Source organism: Chrysochloris asiatica, unplaced genomic scaffold (genome assembly GCF_000296735.1).
Source record: "Chrysochloris asiatica unplaced genomic scaffold, ChrAsi1.0 scaffold00153, whole genome shotgun sequence".
Classification (NCBI taxonomy): domain Eukaryota; kingdom Metazoa; phylum Chordata; class Mammalia; order Afrosoricida; family Chrysochloridae; genus Chrysochloris; species Chrysochloris asiatica.
Genome location: NW_006408671.1, coordinates 5,927,331 through 5,940,354, shown reverse-complemented (window position 1 = coordinate 5,940,354; position 13,024 = coordinate 5,927,331).

The following is a 13,024-nucleotide window of genomic DNA, read 5'->3' as shown; positions in this document are numbered from 1 at the left end:
GTCTTTTCCATCTCTTTGAAGAATGTCGCTGGAATTTGAATTGGGATTGCATTATATGTATAAATAGCTTTGGGTAGTGTTGACATTTTCATGATATGGAGTCTTCCTATCCAGGAACATGGTATGTTCTTCCACTTCTGTAAGTCTCTTTTGGTTTCTTGTAGTAGTGTTTTATAATTATTTTTGTGTAGGTCCTTTGATTCTCTGGATACATTTATTCATAAATATTTCATCATTTGGGTGGCTATTGCAAATGGTATTTCTTTCTTAATGTCTTTTTCAGTACTGTCATTGTTACTATAGAGGAATCCAACTGATTTTTTTATGTTGATCTTCTACCATGTAACTTTGCTGAATCTTCCAATGATGTCTAGTAGCTTTTTTACTGAGTCTTTGGGGTTTTCTGTATATAGGATTATATTGTCTGAAAATTGAGAGAGTTTTATGTCCTTTTTGCCAATTTTGATGCCTTTAATTTCCCTTTCGTGTCATATAGCACTACCTAATACTTACAAAACAATATTGAAAAGGAGTGGTGACAAAGGACATCCTTCTCTGGTTCCCGTTTGCAGAGGGAAGACTTTTTAGTTTCTCTCCATTGAGAGTGATGTAGCCTGTTGGTTTTTTTATATATGCTCTTGATCATGTTGAAGAATTTCCCTTCAAATCCTACTTTGTTGAGTGTTTTTATCAGGAATGGATGTTGGATTTTGTCAAATGCCTTTTCTTCATCAATTGATATGATCATGTGGTTCTTTTCCTTTTTCTTATTTATGTGGTGGATTACATTGTTTTTGTAATGTTTAACAATCTTTGTATCCCTTTTATGAAACCCACTTGGTCATGATGTATTATTTTTTGATGTGCTGCTGGATTCTGTTGGCTAGGATTTTGTTGAACATTTTTGCATCTATGTTCATGAGGAATATTGGTTTGTAGTTTTCTTTCTTAGTGAAGTCCTTCCCTGGTTTTGGAATGAGGGTTATGCTTGTTCATAAAAAATATTAGGAAGTTTTGCATCATCTTCTGTCTTGGCAGTATTGAGAGATTTGTCTTCCAGCTCGCTTGTTCTGGCTTCTATCTCTTCTATTCTACTCCGTTCCCCTTTCAGTGTATTGTCCATTTCTGATATTTTATTGTTAATCATCTTGACCTCTTTTTTTTCGGGTTTTGAATTGTTTCCAATGCTATATCAATCTTGTTTTATTGCTCTTGTAGTTCTTTCCTGACTTCTTCCTTGTTTTGCTCCACCCCTTTTCAGAGCATTTGAATTTGTTTCCATATTATTCTCCTGAATTCCTTCTCCAGCAAATCCAAAACCTGCTCTTCCATTTCTGAGGAGCCTATGTCTGTCTCCAGTGCATTGTCTCAGTTACTCTTTTCTGTCTTGGGATATGTTTTGAGATCTTTGTTGTGTTTGAGATCTTTTGTTTGACATTTCCAGTAGATATGTGGTTTTTAAATGCTTAACTGGATGTTTGTTGTTGTGTTATTAAGCTTATTTGTTGTCTCCTGGTGGATATGATCATGAGAAAGCCTTCCCTTTTCACATGTAATGCTTAGCATCTGTTATTGGCTCTTTTCTAATGGTGGAATATTATGGGGTATGCTTGTAGCTTGTCTATATTGCCACAATTGCTGTCTCTTCTTGGGTAATGTAGGGAGAAAAAGTTCCCACCTCCAGGAAAAAAGTGTGTTCAAAAGGACCGAAAGCAGAAGCGATTTAAAAGCAGAGACAAAAACCACCACTTTGAAACAAAATAAAACTGTGGCCAACTGTCCAGTTGCCTTCCTGCATAGCAAGTGTGTGTACACCATAGAAGCCTCCAGCAGTAGGTGGGGGTGTCTACTCGCTCAGGTCCCTCCTCTAGTCACTGCCGTTGCGGTGCACAGAGAGATATTGAGTAGTTAGTGGGAGAAAGATTATCCACTATTTTTGTCTCTGAAGGGCAGTTAGCTATCTGTGTGTGTGCAGTGTAATTCTCAATATAGTTGCATCATTTTATGTTGGGGTTTTACAGATTCTTCTATGATTTGTTTGTCTGGTCTGGCATGCCTGCTTTTTTCTTACTATATAGGCCAGAGAAAGGTTTGTGCACAAGTTAATTTTAGGGCTGGGACCCTGAGGCTGCTGTCATAAGTAGCCACCAAGTTCTTTCTCTCCTGTACCTTGGGAAAACTGTGGGATCAGCATTGGACTTTTTTTTGATGGGGTGTACACACCCACCTGCCTGAAGGTGTCCGTGGTGGGCAAAGAAGGCGTGAAAGGGAATTGGAGGAAAAAATGTGTAAATTCCCCAGCAACTCCTTTTGCAAATGTCACTGCACTGCTTTTTAGAGTGGGTTCCCTGTATGAGTCTGGTTCTACCCCGCCCTCTGAACTCTGCCTGGGTGGGGTGGCTGCAGAGGCAGTTCCGTCTCCAGATTCCTAAAGCACAGTATTTCCCTTTATATCATGATTTTTTCACTTGTGAGTGTGGAAAACTGACGTCCTGGACCTTATGGTAGATCCAGAGTTCTGGTGTTTTAAGCTATGGGGTGGATTCCCAGCTTCAAAATGTCATAAGAAGCAGCCTGTGGGTTTCCTCTCTGTGCTGTTGGAAAACTGAGGGTGTAATGCTGGACCCTTTTGGGGGCATGTTCCTGCCTGCCTGAAGACATCTGGGCTGTACAATGAGAGTGTGATTGGGATGAAGAGGAGAGATATGTGAAAAATGAAAAGTGAAAGATGAAAAATCGGTAACACCGCTCCTTTTACTTTTCCGTGGCTTGTAGCACTGAGTCGCTGCCTCTGCTTTAGTCTTTTATTCTTGGAAAAAATTTAAATCTCTAGAAAAAATATCCTTCTTCACTGTAATCTTAGTCTGAAAGCTCTGCTGAAATATGTCTAATAATAATTCAAGCAGGGTGGTATCATCTGCTTTTCACAAATTGTTAATAAATCCTTATCCAATACTGATGTCACTTTCTTCATAAAATACAGCTTCTCGGATTATTTGCTCAGCATAAAGACTGAAGGAATACAGTGAATGAATACAATCTTGGTGCATCCCTTTCCTGATTTTGAACATTAAGTATACCCTGCTTCTGTTTCAATGAGTGCCTCTTGACCTTGTCCTTATGAACACAATCAAGTGTTTTGAAAAATGCCCATTATTCACAATGTTATTCATAGTTTGTCTTAATCCACACAATTGAAAATCTTTTCATAGCCAATAAAGCATAAGTAAATATCTTTCTGGTATTCTCTGCTTTGAGTCTACATCTATCTGATATCAGCAATGATATCACTTGTTCCACATTCTCTTCTGAATCCAGTTTGTATTTCTGTCAGTTCTCTGTCTATGTACTTTTGCAGCCATTTTTAAAATAATTCAGCAATATTTTGATTGCATGTGATATTGTTCTATGTTTGACACTTCTCTTGGGTATGGGAGCAAATAAAGAGCTCTTCTAATCCTTTAGCCACGTAGCTGTCTTCCAAGTTTCGTGGCATAGGTGAGTGAGTGTCTCCAGTGCTGCATCAGTTTATTGAAAGATTTCAATTTGTGTTCTGCTAATTCCTGCAGCCTTATTTTTCACCCATGCCTTAAAAGCATCTTGGACTTCTTCTTTGAGTAGCATCAGATCTTGATCATATTCTACTTCTTGAAATGGTTGAATATCGAACATTTCTTTTTGGTACTGTAGTTCTTTATATGTCTTCCATCTTCTTTTTATGCTTTCTCCATGATTCAATTTTTCATCCATAGAATTGTTCAATATTTCAAGTTTAGGTTTGTTTTTTTTTCTTATTTTTTTTAACTCAAATAATGTTGAGTGTGTTCTTCACTTTTGGTTTTCTAATTCCAGGTCTTTGCACAGTTCATGATAACACTTTACTTTGTCTTCTTGAGGGGCCCATTTTTTTGTTCCACTCTTTTTATTTTCTTATTTCTTCTAGTAGCTTTAGTATCTCGGTACTGGAGCACAAGATGACACAACCTTGTTTACTGGAAGTTAAGATGACATAAAATACTTATTGATGAAGATAAAAGATTATAGTCTTAAGTATGGATTACACCACAATTTAAAGAAAACAAAAATTCTCACAATTATGCCAGTATAGAACAACATAATAAATAGAGAAAACATTTTTAATGTTTTTTGTTTTTTGCTTTCTTCCTCTATGGTATTCTTGAAGTTATCCCACAGATATGCTAGCCTTCAGTTTAATGCATACAATCTGAGATGGATTCTAAAATCAGGTGGGATATTTCATGGTCATATTTTTGCTTTTGTGGACTTGTTTTAATTTTCTTCAGTTTCAGTCTGAACTTGCATATGAGCAATTGATTGTTCCACAGTCATCTCTAAGCATTTTTTAGGTGTTGATATTGAGATTTTCAACCATTTATTACCACATATATAGTCAGTTTTATTCCTGTGTATTCCTTCTGGTGAGGGCCATGCATATAATCACCTTTTATGCTGTTTAAGAAATGTATTTACATTAAATACATCTTGATCTTGAAGAATTATACCATGTAACCTCCAACATCAATCACCAAGGCCATATTTTCCAACTACTGAGTCTTCCTCTTTGGTTACAAACTTTGCATTCCAATCACTAGTAGTTATTAATACATCTTTATTTTGTGTTTGATGAATTTCAAACTGAAGAATTGGGTAGAGTTCTTCAATTTTATCATCATGGGTTTTAATGATTGATGACTGAATTTAAATAATAGTGGTATTAAGTGACCTTCCTTCTTTGTAGTTGTATCATACTCTCCTATCACAGAAAACATTTTATTTCAAGATTGTTGTTGTTAAGTTCTGTTGAGATGGTTCTGACCCATAGTGACTCTGTATAGGGTTTCCAAGGAGCAGCTGGTGAGCTTGAACCTCCAACTTTCAGTTCAAACTGACTTTTCAGTCCAGCGCATTAACCTGTAGCATCCCACCAGGACCCGGTAATTCAAGATAGAGCTTGAAATGTTCTTTCTGACAATGAATGTAACATCATTTTAGTTGAATTTGTCATTTGCCTTAGAGTAAACCATCTTAGTGTCAGATTCAAAATGGCCAATACCAGTCCATTTCAGCTCACTTATGCTTAGGGTATCAATCTTTATATGTTCCATTTCATTTTTAATAACTTCAATTTTTCCTAGATGTGTACTTCATATATCTCATGTTCTGATTATTCATATGTATTTGTAGCTGTTTATCCTAATTTTGAGCTGTTCCCTATCAACAATTTGGGTCCTAAAAGCTTCAATCCATTTGTATCAACTTTGTGAACTCTACCTTAGGGAACAGTACTGCCTCAGTTGTATTTTGCCTGCCTTTCAAACTGAGGGGTTCATACCATGGCACTATATCTGATAATGTTCTGCTTCTATTCACAGGGTTTTCAGTGTCTAAATATTCAGATGTAGTCTGCCTCTCCTTTTTCCTAGCCTGTCTGGAAGTTCAGCTGAAATCTGTCAACTACAGGTTACCCTTATAGCATTTAAAATACTTGTGGCATAGCTTTCAGCATCATAGCACGCTATCATGGTATGACAAAAAACTGACAGATGAGTGTTGAAGAAAGGTTGTTGTTGTTGTTAAGTGCAGTTGAGTCAGTTCTGACACAGAGCAACCCTGTGTGCAGTTTCCAAGGAGTGACTGACTGGTGGTTTTGAACTGTCAATCTTGTGGTTAATAGTCCAGTGTTTATTCTACAGGCCACACCAGAACTAGTTGAAAAATAGAGCCTTGATGATAGAAAGGATGCAGAAGATCACAAATAGAATTTTGTAACATCAGTGATCTATTTTTTTAAACAACATAAATAGTGATTATGCACATGGTCCTCACCAGATGGGATACACAGGAATAAAATCATTTATTCTGTGAAAAGGTACTATAGAAAAGCTCAATATCATCAGTCAGATTAGCCAGATTAACTAATCTTCAGAACACCCTATTTTTGTTTAAATGAAAATTCAAGTTGAAAGTAAAAAAATGGAAATAAATCCATCAGAGCCAAAATACAGTTTAAAATATATTGTACCAGAATTTAGCTATCATAACAAGAATAAATTTAATTTACTGAACACATATGACCAAAACTGCTGTGTTGTGGGATAATATTAAAGACATCGTACATGAAGAAACATTAAGATCAAAAGCATATAAAGTCAGGAAATAAAGAAAAAGTAGCTAAGAGTCCTTGTAACTGGCACTAAAACATAGAGTAGATAAAGGAAATGGAAGAAATGCTCATTACTATAGTTGAACAGATTTCACATGAAATTGTTATAATGTAATGTGCAAAGGTCTCATGTTAGAAAACTCAATGGGATAAACATCTCAGCATTTCCCAAGCAGAAGGAACTGAAGAAAAATGTCAATATTGTAACTGTGACACTGAATGTGTCTGGGGACAATGTATTAAACAATGCAGGAAGTATCAGAAAAAGATGAAAGGAATATATGCAGTCACTATAAAAATAATTGATCGATATTTAAACATTTCAGAAGGTAGCTTATAACCAAGAGCAGATCATATTGAAGGAATATGTCCAAAGTACACTGAAGGCTGTTGGGGAAAACAAGGCTCCAGGAATTGAGGGACTACAAATTGAGATATCTTAACAAATAAATGTGTACAATACTGGAAGCTCTCACTCACTTAAAGCAAGAGATTTGGAAGTGAACTATCTGTCTAAGTGATGGAAATTAATACATATTTATGTGTGTTCCAAAGAAAGGTGACAAAAAGGAATGTACAAATCTTCAAACAAAAGTATTAATATCACACACTTATAAAATTTTAACAAAGATAATTGAAAGCAATTATAATAGTACAAGAATGTCACTTTGAGGACTAAAATGCACCCATGGTTTTTACAATTGTTTCATATGCATAAGAAAGCTGGGCAATGAATAAAGAAGACCAAGGAAGAATTGATGTCTTTGAAATATAGTGTTGGCAATAAAATAATAAATGCACCACAGTCTGTCAGAAAAACTGCAAGGATAACTTTTTTTAGAAGGTCAGCATGAGGCTGCCCTATGAGGTGGATGTTAAAGGCATCCCAAATGTCCAACTTGTCTAAAATGATTTGTTGTTGTTAAGTGCCATCAAGTTGGTTCTGATTCATAGTGACCCTGTATAAGGTTTCTGAGAAGTGGCTGGTGAGCTTATACAGATGACCTTGCAGTTCAAATTGAACTTGCAGTCCAGAGAATTAACTCTCAGTGCCACACCCAAAACCTGATATCAACCACTTCTCCTCCCTTCAGTATTATTCCCCATGTCTCAAGATCCCTCAGTTCTCTGCACTATCACCTCACAGAACGCAGGATATATCTCATGCAGTTAAAAGGCTGACAAGATCAAAACCCACAGCCGCATCAAATCACGCTGTTGACTCACATATCTGTGGTAACTGGGAAACAGTCAAGCCATTGACTTAAATCTGAAAGAATCAGAGGTCAGATGAAGGCAAGCTTGATTAGTCAAGCAAAGAAATGCACCACCAATTAACATCACCAAGAAGACTCATTTTATATTCAGTACTGACAACAACTAATACTATGTCCAAAATACATGTGCCTGACTTGCCAATCGCTTTTCTATGGAGGAGTATTCCAGATGTAGTTCTTCCAAAGTAGATTTGTAGAATCTTTCAGTGCATTGAAATATTTGTTAGAACAGAACAAAGGTAATACTAAATAGTTTAAAACAGAATAGGTGTGTACCAAGTTTATATCTTTTCAACATACTGACTGAATCCATATGCTGAACATATAATCCGAGAATCTGGATTATGTGAAGAAGAAAGTGGCATCAGGATTGGAGGAATACTCATTATCAACCTATGATATGCAGATGAAACAATCTTGCTTGCTGTAAGAGAAGAGGACATAAAATACTGATGAAGATCAAAGACTACAACTATCAGCATGGATTACAACTCAATGTAAAGATCCTCACAACTGGATCAATAAATAACATCATGAGATAGGGAGAACAGATTGAAGTTATCAAAGACTTCATTTTGCTTGGTTTCACAACACAAAATAATGGAAACAACAGTCAAAAAATAAAATCATATAATGTATTAGGCTAACTTGCTGCAAAAGGCCTCTGTAAAGTGTTCAAGAGCAAAGGTATCAGTTTGAAGACCAATGTGTACCTGCCCCAAGCCATGGTATTTCTAGTAGCTTCATATACATGTGAAAGTTGAGCAATGGATAAGGAAGACTATAGAAGAATTGATGTATCTGGGTCATGGTACTGGAGACTACCATGGACTACAAGAAGAACAAATAAAACTATGTTGGAAGAAGTACATCCAGAACACTTGAAGGAAGAAAGGATGGTGAAACTCTGTCTTTCATATTTGTGACATGTTATAAGGAAGGCCCAGTCCCTAGAAGAAGAGATAATTCTTGGTAAAGTGTAGACTCAGTGAAAGAAAGGAAGGCCCTAACAAAATGGAATATCATAGTGACACAGGCTGTGGGGTCAAGAGTAATGACAATTGTGAGGTTGGTTCAGGACCAGGCAGTGCTGTGCTCTGTTGTGCATAGGATCACTATGAGTCAGAATCAACATGGCAGCACCTAATAACAATAACCACCAATAGTTTGTCATACTGTGGTGGCTTGTGTTCCTATAATTCTGGAAGCTATGCCATTTGTATATCAAATGTGAGCATGGTCACCCAATGTGGACAGGTTTCAACTGAGCTTCCAGATTAAGACTGTCCAGGAAGAAGGAGAGATGGACTACCTTTGAATATTTAGTCATTGAAAACCTTATGAATAGCAGTGGAATATTTTAAACACCAGGATATTGAATACTGAAATATAATGCAGAGCACCAGAATATTGTCAGATATGCTGTTGTTGTTGTTAGGTGCCAATGAGTCGACACAGACTCATAGCGACCTTATGCGCAGCAGAATGAAACAAAGTCTGATCCTGGGCCATTCACGTCATCATGGTCCACTTCACTTTGAGAGTTGGGAGCAAAGAGGAAGTACTAATAGTTGGAAAATATGGCCTTGGTGCTAGAAATGATGCTGGGGAACGCATGATAGAATTCTGTAAAACCAATGATTTGTTCATTTCAAATACCTTCTTTAGACAGCTATACACATGAACCTTGCCAGATGGAATACATAGAAATCAAATTGACTACATCTGTGGAAAGAGAAGATGGAAACACTCCATATCATCAGTGAAATTGCCAGATATAGTGCTGGATAAAGAGCCCCTCAGCTTGGAAGACACTCAGAATATAACTGGGGAAGTGCTGCCCTTGAAAATAGAGTTGGCCATGATGACATGGACATAGAGCAGAACTCAAAATGAAGAGAAAAAGCAGTAAACATCCATTAATAATCAGATCATGGAATGTATGAAGTATGAATCTAGGAAAATTGGAAAATGTAATGGGCTGGACTTGGCCATTTTGAGTCTGACAATCACATGGTTTACTATGCAGGGAATGACAAATTGAAGAGGAATGGCATCAAATTCATCATCAAAAAGAATGTATCAAGATCTTTCTTGAAGTACAATGCTGTCTGTGATAGGATAATATCCACACGACTAAAAGAAAGACCAGCTACTACTACTATTATTCAAATTTAAACACCAGCCACTAAAGACAGTGATGAAGAAATTGAAGAATTCTACCATCTTCTACAGTCTGAAATTGATCAAACAGGCAAACAAGATATATTGATGACTTTTCGTGATTGACACACAAAGGTTGTAAATAAAGAAGGATTGTTGTTATTAGGTGCCATAGAGTTAGTACCTACGCAAAGTGACCTTATACACAGCAGAACAAAACACTGCCTGATCCTGGGTCAACCTCACTACTGTTGCCACACTTGAGTCCATTGATGATGCTACTTGGCTAATCCATCTCGTTGGGGGTCCTCCTCTTTTTCTCTGACCCTCCACCTTACCAAACATGATATCCTTCTCCAGAGACTGGTCCCTCCTGGCACTATGTCTAAAGTATGAGAGATGAAGTTTGGCCATCTTGGCCTCCAAGGAGCACTCTGGCTGCACTTCTTACAAAATGGATCTATTGGTTCTTTTGGAAGCCCATGGCACTTTCAATATTCTCCTCCAACACCAAAACTCAAAGGCATCAATTCTTCTATAGTCTTCCTTATTCACTGTGCAGCTTTCACATGCAAATGAGGTGATTGAAAATACCATGGCTTGGGTCAGGTGACCATAGTTCTCAAACTGACATCTTTGCTCTTCAATACTTTAAAAAGGTCATGTACAGCAGATTTGCCTAATGCAATACATCATTTGATCTCTTGACTACTGCTTCTGTGAGTGTTCCAAGAAGAATGAAGTCCTTGACAACTTCAATCTTTTCTCCATTGAAAAGAATGTTGTTTATTGGTCCAGTGGTGAGGATTTTTGTTTTATTTACATTGAAGTGCAACCCATACCTAGTGCTGTAGTCTTTGATCTTCATTAGTAAATGTTTTAAGTCCTCTTTGATTTCAGCAAACAAGGTTCTATCATCTGCATATGGCAGGTTGTTAATGAGTTTTCCTCCAATCCTGATGCCATGTTTTTCTTCATTGAACCCAGCTTCATGGATTATTTGCACAGCATCCAGGTTGAATAAGTTTGGTGAACGAATACAACCTTGTTGCACACCTTTTAAATTTTAAACCATTCACTGTTCTCATAGTCTGTTCAAACAACTCTCTCTTGGTCCAGGTACAGATTCCTTATTAGCACAATTAACTGTACCGGAATATTCATACTTTGCAATGTTGTCCATAGCTTGTCATGATCCACACAATTGGCAGCCTTTGCATAGTCAATAAAGCACAGGTAAATATCTTTCTGATATTCTCTGCTCTCTGCCAATATCTCTTGTTCCATGGCCTCTTCTGAATCCAGTTTGAACCTCTGGAAATTCTCTGTCAATGTATGCTTGCAACTGTAGTGGGAAATTATACATTGGTGATAAAAACAATGCTGGAGATCACATGATGGAGTTTGAAAAGACTCCACCATTTCAAATTCCCTTTTTGAACAAACAACACAAAAGATGACTGTACACCAGATGAAATAACAGAAATCAAATTGACTACATCTATAAACAGACAGCAGAAAAGCTGCATACAATCAGCGAAAAGGCCATGACAGACTGAAGAACAGATCAATTGCTTACATGGAAGTCCTGGATGAAACTCAAGAAAGTTAAAACAAGTCAACAACAACAAAAATATAACCTTGAACACATACCACCTCTATTTAGAGTTCACTTGAAAAACAGATTTGATGCATTAGGTATTAAAGACCAAAGATCAGAGAGTTGTGTGATGACATCAAGAACATGACTGAGGAAAAGCAGAAGCAAGAGGCCATTAAAAAGAAAATAAAGAATAAAAATACAAAAATGCATGTCAGAAGAGAATCTTAAATTTGCTATTCAGCATAGAGATGATAAGGCAAATGGAAGAACTAAGGAGGTAAAAGATCTGAATGCAAAATTTCAGAGTAGCTTGAGAAGAAAAAATCAAATATCACAAATTGTGAAAAGACCAGGAATTAGAAAACAAAAAGGGAAAAACAAACTCAGAATTTCTCAAGCTGACAGAATTGAAGAAAATCTTCAAGCCTTGACATTGAAAAGTTCTATGGGCAATATACTAAATAATGCAGAAAGCATCAAAAGAAGATCAATGGAATACATCGTGTCACTGTACTAAAAAGAAATGGTCTATGTTCAACCATTTCAAGAGTTAGCATATGATTAATGGCCAATAATACTGAAAGGAATAAGTCCAAGTTGCACTGAATGCTCTGATTTAAAAAAAAAAAAAAAAAAAAAGGCACTGGAAATGGAATGCAAATTGGCATCTTACATCAAAGAACTGGAGGTACTCACTCATCTATGTCAAGAAATTTGGCTGGAAGAGATCCATATTTGTGTTCACTCCAAAAACAAGTGATCCAAAGGAATGTAGAAATCATTGGACCATATCATTAATATCTCATGCAAGTAAACTTTTGCTAATGATATTACAAAAATGTCTGCACCCATACATTGACAGAGAAAGTCCAGAGGTCTAAGCTTTGTTCAGAAGAGGACGTGGGATGAGGAATATCATTGCTGAATCCAGATGGATCTTGGCTGAAAATATAGAGAACTAGAAAGCTGCTTATCTCTGCCTGTGGACTACACAAAGACTTTTGATTGTATGGATCATGCTAAAGTAAGGACACATTTTAGAGAATGAGTATTCTGGCACACTTAATTGTGCTCATAATGAACCTGTACATAGACCAAGAAGCAGCTGTTCAAACAGAACAAGGGAACACCAAATGGTTTAAAAGATATGTGCCAGGATTGTATGCTATCACCACATTTATTCAATCTGTATGTTCAGCAAAAAAATCTAAGAAGCTAGATTACATGAAGAAAAATGTAGCATCAGGTTTGGAGGAACACTTCTTAATAATCTGTGTTATGCAGATGATACAACCTTCGTTGCTGAAAGGGAAGAAGTCTTAAAATACTTACTGATGAAGATCAAAGATCACAGCCTTCAGTTTGAGTTGCATCTCCATGTAAAGAAAACAAAAATCTTCACCACTGGAAAACAGCATATATATAAATGAAGGAAAATTAAAGTTATCAAAGACTTCCTTTTACTCAGATCAGTTATCAACACTTAGGGATACAGCAGTAAAGAAATCAAATGATGTTTTATATCAGGCAAATCTGTTGCACAAAATCTCTTTAAAGTGTTGAAGTGCAAATATGTTAGTTTGAAGGCTAAGGTACACCTGGCCCAAGGCATGGTATTTTCAGTAACGTCATAGGCATGTGAAAGTTGGATAATGGATGCATTTGAGTTATGGTGTTGGAGGAGAATATTGAAAGTACCATGGGCTGCCAAAAGAACAAAGCAATTTGTGTTGGAAGAAGTACTGCCAAAATGTTCCTTAGACACCAGGGTGGTAAGACTTCATCCCTCATACTTTG